Genomic DNA, 14230 nt, shown 5'->3' on the forward strand with positions numbered 1-14230 from the left:
TTTAGACCTGAGATAACACAGTTATCTTGTATATATGTGGTTTGAGTTTGATACTATTTTCATATTTGTACTGTGTATGGGTATATGGGCATGTGTTGGCTCATACTAGTTATATATGGAAGTAGGTGTTGATCAAGATGGAATCTGTTAACCTAAGTAAATAGGGATAAAATCCTATGTTCATTTAATTGTTCTTGATGTTTCAAGTTCCTGGCTAGGACAGACAGATTTAATCAGAAAAGAATTTCTGATGATAAAATCTTTTAAATCAAGAATTGGAATTAAAAGAGAACATAATATTCATAACAAATGGGGTTTGACATAAACTATAACTCCAGCTCAAATTGAGATTTTATAACAGAGAGATTCTAGTGCATGGTAACATATGATTATAGGTTCATTAAAAAGTATTCATTGTTACTGATTGGGTGGCCATGGCATACTATGCTTGGTGTCATCCATAGTCTATGGGATGCCTAAAATGATTTAGAGAAATCATTTATGGTAAGAAAAAGTTCTGATGATATTAAGAGTTAATATCATATCTCATTGCCAATTAGTGATGAGCCTAGTAAGTCATACACATACACAAGATAATCACCAAGTTAAATGTGATTTAATTGATTAATTAAAGAGTTTAATTGATTAATTAAATAGGTTTGGTTTGCAATAAGATTACAAAGTCCCTAGCATGACTTGAAACCAAATCTAGGTTATTGGATGTATAGTACAAGTTAAATTTATATTTAAAGTGTTTAAATATGAATTTAATTATGAGAAATTAATTAATAAAGATTAATTAATTAATTTATATTTGATATAAATTGATTAGAAGAGGAGAAAAATATATTTTGGGTTGAGAACTCAAAATTAAAACACAAGGGTAATTTGGTTATTTCACAGGGTGACATGTGGCACCATAAGATGGTGACACATGGCACCATAAGATGGTGACACATGGCACCCTATAAGTTTGCCATTTGTCTTCCTATCATGCAAGGTGATCAAAGTCAAGATTAAATCTAGCTTTGACACTTGGATTAATATGATTAGGTCAATTAAAATAAAGATGCTGATGACATGTGGCAAGAGTTTTAAGTGATGACCTAATTATAAAAGGGAAAGAATGAAAGAATAAAACATGCATTCTGATTTTTCTCAAAGTGTGCTGCCACCCATAGCTTTCTCTCATCTCTTCATCTTCTCTCATCAATTCAAAGAGAATTGCCCATATTCTTTTGAATTAAAATTGCTAGAAATTATTTATAGTGTCCTGTATACATCTACAATCTCTCTAAAGGCAAATCCCTAATTTCTAATTGGTTGGCAAGGCTTGAGAAGCTGGTTTAGGAGCTGCCATTGGTGATCTTAGTGTGGACAAGCTAGAGGGACAACATTTGGGGTCCTAGGTGTTTCACAAAGGTATCAATTATAGCTACAGTGCATCAAAAGGTTAGTGCACATATTATTCTTTTAATCTAGGATTCTAATGAATTAATTTGTTAATTCAAAAATCTTAAATGGCAAATATAGATCCTAATACATATTAAAAGTGTTTTAATATGCAATTGAACATTGAAATCAATTAGGCACATAATGGATATGGCATGATGCATGAAACCCTAGAAGAAAATTTTTGAGTTCAGTGTTCTAATCTAATAATTTTCATGCTTCTGCTCCTTTAATTGGTATCAGAGCCACTATATTTTCCATTTAGATTGTTTAATATCTGATTTAATTGTGTGATTTGATCAAAAGTTGATTGATTCATTACTGGTTGCATAGAAGTGTGTGGCGGCATCATGTTTGTGCTCCATGGTGCGCATGGTTTAGCACCACAATGGTGCGCAAGGTATATGGGCTTCAATGTTCAATTGTTGTATGCTTTGATGCCCATAATTATGCCTATGACTAATTAAATTGTTTAATTAGGAATTATGATCACACAATTAAATTTATTTGAATGTGATTCAAATCTGAATTTTTAAATTTGTTTGAATGTGATTCAAATCTGAATTTTTAAATTTGTTTGAAAGATATTCAAATCTGAATTTTTTAGTTGAATATGAGATATTCAATTTAATCTTAGTATGTATGTTTTATTTAATTGTTAAATAGTAATATACATAATGGATGATCATGGACAATAAAAGACCAATGTGATTAGATTATTTCTTTTATTTTTCTTTGGGTTGTAAAATAATTAATTTTATTTTGGTGGCATTATATTATAATTGTTGTAATATTGTTGGGTTGTAATTTCATTTATTTGAGGACTTTAAATTCCATGTTCTTGTAAATTCGCCTTGGTATGCTAAAGATTACTATATAATTGGATTGCAAGAAGATCAAGAAGGTCAAGAGCATTAGTGGGGCCAATAGGAGGAATTCAAGATCAAGTGTTGATTATGTACTCCTTTAGCAACTCTTGTAATATGAATGAATGAAATGCACTTAGGAATGCCCGGATTCAATTCTGAGCCAATTCTTGGTGGCTCAGAATTGAATCCCTTAGAAAGTCTATAATCATACCATATTTATTATTTATCCATGTATGCATGAGATGTATGGGAATGTATGCAAGTATATGATATATGCATGCTAATTGGATGTGCAAAGTGAGACCATAATAGTAATTAGGCCGACCACTAAATCTTCCAAACAAATGAATAAGTTGGAAATGGTATAATTAAAGTAATTATATCATGGACCCTCCATTGAGGCAATTATTTTAAGAAATTTTAAATACTTGCATATGATGCAATTAATTTAAGAGATTTTCTTAAGAATAATTGTTAAGCATGAGATGTTGTAAATATTTAAATGGTTTAGTGGCCAATAATGGATGTGCTTGAGGACATTAAAATTATTTGCATGTTTACTGGCTCAATGGGATCAACTTAACTAATACAAGATAAGTCAATAATGGATGTGCCTGAGATTTTGAGCATTAGGGGCTAAGTAAAAGGATTGAATCTCACATGAGATGTGATGGGCGAGGAGTTGCTCACTTACAGTTTATTATAATTCCAATAATGGATGTGCCTGAGGATGATCAATAAGACTATAAGAATTCAATCACCCACTATAAATCCATCCAACTACGATTTCTGTTTCCTACTTTGGAAGTGTAGGATTCACTAAGTTAGTGGGAGGATCAATTTGATTAAAAGACCATAATCATTTTGGTTAATTACAAGATACATTTACTAATCAATCTGGTTATTTCTGTAGTTATTCTTCTGATAATAATGAGCACACAACAACCACCACCATCCAATATCCTTGTGAGCATACTTAATCACAATAGGTTGACAGGACCTAATCTTTCAGATTGGCTAAGAAATTTAAAACTTGTCCTAAAATTAGAACGTATTGGATATGTTCTAAACTCAAAGGTTGTGACACCCCTTATCCGCCTACAGTGTAGCCGAGCAAGATATGCCACGCAGTGTACCGGAACACCCTATTTTAATTCAATCATTTTTTTGTCTTCCTAATTTATTTTTTTTTATAGTTATGAAGTACAATTTATGAAATATAATTCATTTAAGTCATTTATTAAAATTATAATTTATTTGAGGTTCTGAAAATTTTATAAAAAATTCGGCAGAGTACCGGCTAAAAATGGAGAAAACAGTTCTTCGAAATCTTTGAAAAACACTTCCAATAATCAATTCCAATCATTCTCAAACTTCAATAACCATTAACATAATCTTAACATTAGCAATCATTTCAAGTTCTCAACATTAATCCACAATTTCATTCAAATTCAAAATCAACTAAAATTTCATGAAGATATTCTCAAATTATATTAATCAAAAAAATTCTTAAAAATATGTACATCAACATATGATTACATAAATTTACTATTTATAAGAGTTCATAATTTACAAATCACAAACTACTACCTATTACAAAATGCAAAAACATAATTTCAAAAGAGACCTAAAGGTCCTACCACTGATGCACTATAGATGAGAGGTGACTCTGACTCTAGGCAGATCTGTGACCTCACCCAGTCTGTGGTCTGCTAGGCTCTCTGTCTGTCTCTCCAAAACCTACGTGTGGCAAAAAGCGATGCCCTAAGCAATAATGCTTAGTGGTGCCAATAATAAAATAAAAAGAACTAAAAGGAAATAAATATGCAGTGAGTGTATTGATATCTCATGCAGACAAATTTTTTATAATTATTGATAGTCTTATTTATTTGGTACTTGTTATATTCATTATTTCATTAAATTTATCAACTTTCATTTTTGGTTGCCCAACTAACCTATACTTGATGACTGTACTTGATAAACGGGTAAACTGGCACTGGGTATTAAGTACCTCAGGCCGTCACACCATCGGTCACATATGTATCTCCCGGTGTGCAACAGAATAGCTAATAAGCTGTAATAACATTAGGCACAAGGCCAAGTATCAACATAATGTCAAAATGGCTAAAAGCCATAAAATCACAGAATGGCATAATGCCATGTGCAGTACTGCTAACTGAACCCTATTGGCATGCCAACCTATCCAAACCAATCTTGCTAGGTGTACTAGGGCATGTTACACTTTTAAACTTTACAATTCTTGAAATTTAAGTTTAGGTGTTACTATTCATTTCATTAGTCAACTAAAATATTGACTTTTGCATAGACAATAGGTACATTAGTTCTAATACTCCCAACATACCATATTTTGCATTCTAAAGTTTTTGGTATTGGTTGCCAATACCATTTCTAAGCTTAATGTTAGCTGTTCAAAATTTTCAGATTTCAAGCATTGTGTTTACTATTCCATTGGTTTTTTTTACAGTAGGAATTTAGAAAATTTGTCTTCATGAAAGTTGTTTCTTATTTTGTCTAGTTACATTTCCTTTTTTGAATCACTCCATTTAGAGTTTTGTAGCTCAAGTTGTGGCCTAAAAACCATAACTGGCCGGATTGGACAGAATCCAAAATTCTGGGCAAAACTGGTTCTGCCAGATTTGGTAACTTAAGTTTGGTTTGCAATTTGACTAGGTTATAGTCAGAATTAAGATTTGTGTTCTTCATGAAAGTTGTAGGTCTATGTCTCAGCTTTCTTCTGGTAAAATTTCAAGTCAATTGGACCTTTCTACGCTAAGTTATGACCAAATGAATAAATACTGTTTATTTGGTCATTTTGGCCAGGCGGACTGCAAGTCACCCGGATTAGGGCAATTTTTAGGTCAACTTGGCTTGGTTTTCTGGGCAAGGTTTCTATACCAAAGTTGTGTCATTATGTATCTAGTTTCATGTCCAATTGGCTTTACACCAATTGCACCTACACCTTTCAAGTTACAGCTGCCCAAACCTGTTGGACTCACACCCAGCCATGCTGGTCACCAAGGGCAGCATACCTAACTTTAATTTCATTATCCTAAATCACTTCAATTCCTCATCACATATAGTTAAATGGTCACTAATTGACCATTACAATGTTCCTATACCATTACATGAGCAAACCCTAATTTTGTTCTAGTCTCCAAGTTCTCAAAGTATAATTTATGCATTAAACTTACAATTTCAACTTATATCATGTCCTTAAACATGAATTGAGTGAGAGAGAGAATAAATTGGGCACTAACCTTGATTTAGCTAATTCCCAAAGCTTGAGAACTCTTCTTTTTCTCTTGCTTTTTGCTGCCCAAGACTTGCTCTAGGTGTAAGGGTAAATATTTGTGAAGGGAAGCTAGGGTTTTGGGGTGATTTGTGTGGTTTAGCTCAAGCTGATCAAGCTTCCATGGAGTTTTCTTTCCTCTCTCTCTCTCTCTCTACGTTTTTTGGTTGCCTAAAGGTTAAAGAAGCAACTGATTTTTCTTTCTTTTTTTCTTCCCATTAAGTCATTTTAAATAAGTTAATGCCATGTGTCAAAGTTTGATTGGGTGGGAGGATTTTTAATAACATTATAATGATGTCATAATTTCAATTCCTTTAATTTTCTTTCCTTTTCTTGTCTACTAAATTTCAATTTAATTTTTAGCAATATTTATTCACATATTATGTCATAATAATTATTTACTTAACTGGACAAGTCGGCCAAAAATTATCTCTAAAAATGAAATGACCAAAATGCCCTCCGTTTGGATTATTGAGCCAAAATCGTCTGTACCGATTGAAAAAAATTTTCTAAGCATTTTCTTGGCATTCTAATGTCATAGAAACCTCAATGACCCTTCTCTGGAGTCTAAAAAATTATTTTATGAATTTTTCCCCCGGTCTAGGGCTCCTAGTTGCGAAAACCGCAACTTCCCACTGAGTTACCCATCTTTAGGGCACCGGCTCATTTAACTTGGTTGTATTTTATTTCTAAAATTTTTTCTAAATTTTTCTTATTAATATTTGAGTTAATTATGGTTCCTCACTTTAGTTTAAATATTTTTACGGACGTTCTAGCTATCCGGACCAACACTGGTCACCGGAACAGTAGAATGTACAAAGTTATTACAGGGAGGGTGTTACAAAGGTTCCTGGTCTCTTAACTCCAGAGGCTACTCAAGAGGAACATGAAACTTTGGACTAGTGGAAGGAGCATGATATGAAAGCCAAGTGTTACATGCTTGCTTCTATGAGTAATAAGTTACAGAAGCAACATGAAAATAAGCAATATGCAAGTGAGATCCTCCTTCACCTGTAAGAGTTGTATGGTGAGCACAGCAGGAATGCTAGGTACGAGATATCTAGACAGCTATTCCGTATGAGGATGTCTGAGGGACAGAATGTTAGGGATCATGTCCATAAGATGATTCGGCTTATTGAGCAGCTAGAATATCTTGACTTTCACATGGATTTCCAACTGCAAACGGATTTGATCCTTCAGTACCTACCTAAGTCATTTGGGAATTTTGTGACAAATTTCCATATGACTAAGCAGGAATACACCTTGGCTAGTTTACTTAACATGCTGGTTATTGCCCAAAAGAATATGCCAAGCAATAAAGGAAAAGAGGTAGCTTTGATTGCATCTTCTTTTGCCGGAAAGTCCAACAAGAAGAAGGGCAATAAGAAAAAGAAACCTCAAATTCCTGGTCCTTCCAAGAAGATAGCAAAACAGAAAGGGAAGACCAAAGCTAATGGAGGCAAAGGAAAGTGTTTCCACTGCCAAAAGGATGGGCACTGGAATAAGAACTACCCAGAGTATAACAAGTAGTAGCAGCTTGCAGTAACGAGATATTAGACTCCGGATTGACAATGGCTCAACTGTTAAAGCTTTAGCCATAGGATTTAAATCTTTATACATGTGTGGACATGTTTTGTACTTAAATAAGGTTTTGTATGTACCTGATGCTTTTAAAAACATCATTTCTATATCTAGTTTGACTAGAGATGGTTATGAATTTTAGTTCATAAATGATGTTTGCAATATTTATTTTAGAAATAAATATGTTGGTTCGGGTTATATGTATGATAGACTTTATTATTTAGATAATAATGTTAAATACAAATCTAATGCAAGCAATCTAAAAGAATGCAATGCCATGATGAAAATCAACTCAAGTTCAAAATATATTTGGCACTTAAGATTAGGTCATGTTGCAGAAGATAGGATTGCAAAACTGGAGAAAATGGGGATTTTATCCTCATTGGGTTCTGAACCTACTCCAACTTGTGAATCCTACCTTCAGGGCAAAATGACTAGATCACCCTTTGTTGGACAAGGACTAAGAGCTGAAAATATTTTAGAGCTAATATATAGTGATATATATGGTCTATTTAAGGAAATGGCTAGAGGTGATTTTCATTACTTTACTACCTTTACTGATGATAAATCAAGGTTTGGGTATTTGTATTTGATGAAATACAAACATAAATCCTTTGAAAAGTTCAAAGAATTTAAATTTGAAGTAGAAAATCAAACAGGAAAAAGTATTAAAACTCTTCAATCAGATCGTGGAGGTGAATACTTAAGTACTGAATTTGATGAATACTTGAAAGAACATGGCATTGTTTCCCAGCTGACTCCTCCAGGAACGCCACAGCTGAATGGTGTATTTGAAAGGAGAAATCATACCCTATTAGATATGGTACGTAGTATGATGAGCTATACTGATATGCCAATCTCTTTTTGGAGATTTGCATTAGAATTAGCTTTGCATATTCTGAATAGGATTCCATCAAAATCAATATCTTCCACACCTTATGAGATATGACATGGAAGAAAACCAAATCTTAAGCATGTTAAGATTTGAGATTGTCCAGTTTATATCAAAAAGCTGAACACTGATAAATTGGAAACCAGATCAGAAAAAGGTTGTTTGTTGGATATCCAAAAGAGAGCTTTGGATATTATTTTTATTTGCCTATATCACAAAAGGTTGTGTTAAGTAGAGATACCACATTTCTTGAATAACAGTTTGTTCAAGAAGGAGGCAAAGGAAGGCAAATAGAGTTAGAATTGGAGAATTATGATCAATTAACAAATCAAATGGATATAGATCATCTAGTCAACCTACACCTATTGATAAAATATCTACAGTAATTCCTCGTAGATTAACCAGGATATCTCACCTACAAGTGAGATATGATTTTCTTCATGAAGAAGAACAAGAGTTGTTTACTCATGAAGAAGTAGATCATGGAGATGATCCACTTACCTATGAAGAAGCTGTATCAGATATAGACTCTTTAAAATGGATTGATACTATAAAATCCGAAATTGATTCCATGTATAAGAATCAAGTTTTGGACCTTATTGACCCACCTTAAGGTATTGTACCTATAGGGAATAAATGAGCTTTCAAGAAGAAAATTGGTTCTGATGGAAAGGTAGAGACCTATAAAGCAAGGCTAATAGGGGTTTCGCCAAAGGCAAAGAATCGACTATGAGGAGACTTTCTCGCCTATTGCCATGCTTAAATCAATTAGGATTCTATTAGCTATAGCTGCATACTATGATTATGAGATTTAGCAAATGGATGTCAAAACAGCTTTTCTCAATGGATACATTGAAGAAAACATTTTCATGGAACAACCTAGGGGTTTTGAATCCCAAGATGGTTCCAAAGTATGCAAACTAAAGCGATCCATTTATGGGTTGAAACAAGCTTCGAGGAGTTGGAACATCTGTTTTAATGAAGCCATTAAGTCATTTGGTTTTATAAAAAATGAGGATGAGCCATGTGTATATAAAAAGGTTAGTGATAGTGCTATTACTTTCCTTGTCTTATATGTGGATGACATTTTGTTGATGGGTAATGACACAGGTATGTTGATAACTATAAAGGTATGGTCGTCAAATACATTCTCCATGAAAGACTTAGGAGAGACAACCTATATTCTTGGGATTTACATCTATAGAGATAGACCGAAAAGAATAATTGGTTTATCCCAAAGTTTATACTTGGAAAAGGTGTTAAAGAGGTTTAACATGCTTGATTCCAAGAGAGGATTATTTCCAGTGAGACATGATATCCACTTTTCTAAAGAGATGTCTCCAAAGACACCTAAAGAAAGAGATAAAATAGCCAGGATTCCATATGCTTCGGCTATTAGAAGTTTAATGTATGCAATATTGTGTACTAAGCCGGATATCGCATATACTGTTAGTTTGACTAGCAGGTTTCAATCCAATCCAGGTTTGGAACACTGGATAGCTGTCAAGAATATCCTTAAGTACTTGAGAAGAACTAAGGATTTATTCTTGATATATAGAGGTAGTGACTAGCAATTGGATGATTATACTGATTCTGATTTCCAACCAGATATCAATGATAAAAAGTCTACCTCTGGGTATGTGTTCATTTGTAATGGAGGAGCAGTCAGTTAGAAGAGTTCCAAACAGAGTAAAACTGTAGATTCCACTACAGAGACTGAGTACATTGCTGCATCAGATGCTGCAAAAGAGGCTATTCAGATAAGAAATCTCAGTCTTACTAGAAATCCAAACACATAGAAAAGTGCTACCACATTATCATAAAGATAGTTGGGCAAGGCAATGTAGCCATGCAAAAAATAGCATCAGCTGAAAATCTAGCTGATCCATTCACTAAGCCTATGTCACAAGCTCAGTTAGACCGACATCTTGAGAAGATGGGTCTAAGATATTGTAATGAATGGCTCTAGTGCTAGTGGAGATTGTTAGTAGTATGCCCTAGAGCATATCATTTAGTATGTATCTTATACATATTTTATTAATAAAAGGCAATTTCACTTTTCTGTTTACATAATATATTTATGTGTAATAGAAAAGGTCCATTGATATTTTGTTAGAAATTCTATTCTTAAGTTGTTAAGAATATGAGTGACAGTATTTCTAGCACAAAATATCATAAATTGGTTCACAATTGAGGATACTTCACAATAAGGATATGACTTATCCAGAAAGTTTGTAATCATGTTTGTTCCCAAGTTATTTATATGAGATGTAAATAAGATGAAATTGTGAGTCTCATGCCATATAATAAACATAATAGGCACTTATGCATGATAAGTAGGTTGAACCAGTGACACTTATGACAAGCACGTGGAGTTTACTCTTGTCAATGCATTGTCATAAATTATATCAGTGTATATAATCTTTAGACCTAAGATAACACATTTATCTTGTATATAGGTGGTTTGAGTTTGATACTACTTTCATACTTATACTGTGTATGGGTAAATAGATATGTGTTGGCTCCTACTAGTTATATATGGAGGTAGGTGTTGATCAAGATGGAATCTGTTACTCTAAGTAAATAGGGATAAAATCCTATGTTCATTTAATTATTCTTGATATTTCAAGTTCCTGACCAGGATAGACAGATTTAATCAGAAAAGAGTTTCTGATGAGAAAATCTTTTTAATCAAGAATTGAAATTAAAAGAGAATATAATATTCATAGCAAATAGGGTTTGACATAAACCATGACTCCAGCTCGAATTGGGATTTTGTAATAGATAGATTCTAGTGCATGGTAACATATGATTATAGGTTCATTAAAAGGTATTCCTTGTTACTGATTGGGTGGCCATGATATGCTATGCTAGGTGTCAACTATGGTCTATGAGATGCCTAAAATGATTTAGAGAAAACATATATGGTAAAAAAGAGTTCTGATGATATTAAGAGTTAATATCATATCTCATTGTCAATTAGTGATGAGCCTAGAAAGTCACACACATGCACAAGATAATCACAAAGTTAAATGTGATTTAATTGATTAATTAAATAGGTTTGGTTTGCAATAAGATTGCAAAGTCCCTAGCATAACTTGAAACTAAATCTAGGTTATTGGATGTATAGTATAAGTTAAATTTATATTTAAAGTGTTTAAATATGAATTTAATTATGAGAAATTAATTAATAAAGATTAATTAATTAATTTATATTTGATATAAATTTATTAGAAGAGAAGAAATAATTATTTTGGATTGAGAACTCAAAATTAAAACACAAGAGTAATTTGGTCATTTCACAGGGTAACATGTGGCACCATGAGATGGTGACACATGGCACTATATAAGTTTGTCATTTGTCTTCCTATCATGCAAGGTGATCAAAGTAAAGATTAAATCTAGTTTTGACACTTGGCTTAATATGATTAGGTCAATTAAAATTAAGATGCAATCAGGTGATGAGATGTGACAAGGGTTTTAAGTGATGACCTAATTATGAAAGGGAAAAAATGAAAGAATAAAACATATATTCTGATTTTTCTCAAAGTGTGCCGCCACCCATAGTTTTCTCTCCTCTCTTCATCTTCTTTCATCAATTCAAAGAGAATTGTCCATATTCTTTTGAATTAAAATTGCTAGAAATTATTTCTAGTGTCCTATATACATCTACAATATCTCTAAAAGTAAATCCCTAATTTCTAATTGGTTAGCAAGGCTTGAGATGCTAGTTTAGGGGCTGCCATTGGTGATCTTAGTGTGGATAAGCTAGAGGGACAACATTTGGAGTCTTAGGTGCTTCACAAAGGTACCAATTACATCTACAGTGCATCAAAAGTTTAGTGCACATATTATTCTTTTAATCTAGGATTCTAATGAATTAATTTGTTAATTCAAAAATCTTAAATGGCAAATGTAGATCCTAATACATATTAAAAGTATTTTAATATGCAATTGAACATTGAAATCAATTAGGCACATAATGGATATGGCATGATGCATGAAACCCTAGAAGAAAATTTTTGAATTCAATGTTTTAATCTAATAATTTTCATGCTTCCGCTCCTTCAATAATAATAAAATTTTGATTGAATTTTAAATTTGAAAATTTATAATTTTAAAGATAATTTTTAATATTATTAAATTAATTATTATTATTATTATTATTATTATTTAGATACGATTGATTTTGACTGAGTTAAAAATTAAGATTTTTTAATTTTAAATACAGCTTTAATACTACTGAGTATTATTATTATTATTATTATTATTATTATTATTATTATTATTATAAATAATTTTTATAGTTTACTCTTAAATTTTATCTCCTATTTAGTTTTTATCCTTAAATTTTAATTTGTAACTAAAAAAATTTTAAATTTTAATATAAAATTTTTTCTAATTCACGTTAAAAAAAATAATAAAACAACCTTTTTGCACTTTTTTAACTCACATTTAAAAAATACCATCTATTTTAACTACTATCTGATTTATCATAAAAATATTAATATTATCATAATCATCTATTTTCTAAAAAAAAAAATTACTTTTACTGAAAAATATTGAAACTATTTTTATAAATATTTCCCTCTAAATTAAAAATTTTTTTTTAATATGAGAACCTTTTATGACATATTAAAAAGATTTTTTATAAAATAAAATTAAAAAATTAAAAATTAATCAGCAATAAATTAAAATTAAAATTAAAAATGAAACACAAAAAAAGATAAAATTCATTTAATCTTATCATATTATTGATATACTGATGTTTCATCTTTGTCTTATTACCTCATAAGTTGTTCCTGATTTAAGACCAGCTTTTCCCCCTTTTTTTTTTATAAAGTGCACCAACTTCCAAGCATTCAGTGGACTTTTGACCCAGTCAGCCTAAACATTTGCACTTAAGCCAAATTACATATTACTCCCTCTGAAAACCAAGATTTTTTTTTGTTAAAAGAAACTGCAAAAACTTTAGAAGAAACAATCATTAATTAATTTGAGGGACCACTGCCTTTACAACTAGTAATTTTAAATTTTACATTTTTTATCAATTATTAATTATTTTGACTTTTTTTTTATTTGAATTAAGGTATTTTTATTAAAAATTATTAATAAATAATAATAAACATTTTAAATTAATATATAATTATTATAAATGAGGTTTTTAGGCAAATAATTTATTGATTACAAAATAAATACATAAAATTAAATTTGTTTTAATTTAAGAATATTTAATTTATTTTACTATTTGGTAAGAGCATCAAAAATTAAATCTATAATTAATATCCCTTCTCTACCAATTTTTTGTCTGTAATTTAATATTTTTTTTAATTATTAATGGAAGCAAAAATGAAGGAGAAGGTGAGCTTAGATGCTCTTTTCAGTATGGGTTACAAATGAATTCTAGTACAGTTTGATCAAATTACTGAAGTTCCTCTACGACGTCGTATAAATATTTGGTCATTGTCCAGGGCTTTTGAATATGGCAAATTCGACGGTTCATGGGCGGATCAAAGAAGGTGCTATTCGATCTCACTCCAAACCCTTGAGACCCTTACTAACAAGAAATTCTAGAATACAGCCTATATGTACAATAATTTATTAATTATAGGAAGTTTCATGTGAATCTTATCATGATTAATAGTTAAAATTTATCTGTTATATATTCAATATTTACCTGAAATAATTTCTCATTTCTAATATATGAAAATAGTAAGGCAAGGTTGAGGTTCTAGGCCATGTGTGCATGTGTTTTATTTCTGACCAAAAAAAAAATTATAGTTCTACTCAACCATGATTAGTCAAAGCATTATTGATTCAAGACCAATGTTTGTTGAGATGGAAAATGATTTTATGTATGAACATTCTTAGTTACACTGGGTGTATAAGCTATTTTATATACCTAATTAATCAGAAATTACGAAATCATGTTTTATAGAGGGACTAATCATGTTTTGTAATAGGACTCACATGTTTTATGATGGAATTCACTATTATTTTAATGATGTGTCAGTTATTCATTGGATAGGTGTAAGCATATTGGTGTAGGCAATAAGTTATATATATATATATTTATACTATGTTTAGAAGCAAATTACGTTTTTTAAAGTAAGTCATGGTTTTTTA

The sequence above is a fragment of the Hevea brasiliensis genome, chromosome 13 (assembly GCF_030052815.1).
Source record: "Hevea brasiliensis isolate MT/VB/25A 57/8 chromosome 13, ASM3005281v1, whole genome shotgun sequence".
Classification (NCBI taxonomy): Eukaryota; Viridiplantae; Streptophyta; class Magnoliopsida; order Malpighiales; family Euphorbiaceae; genus Hevea; species Hevea brasiliensis.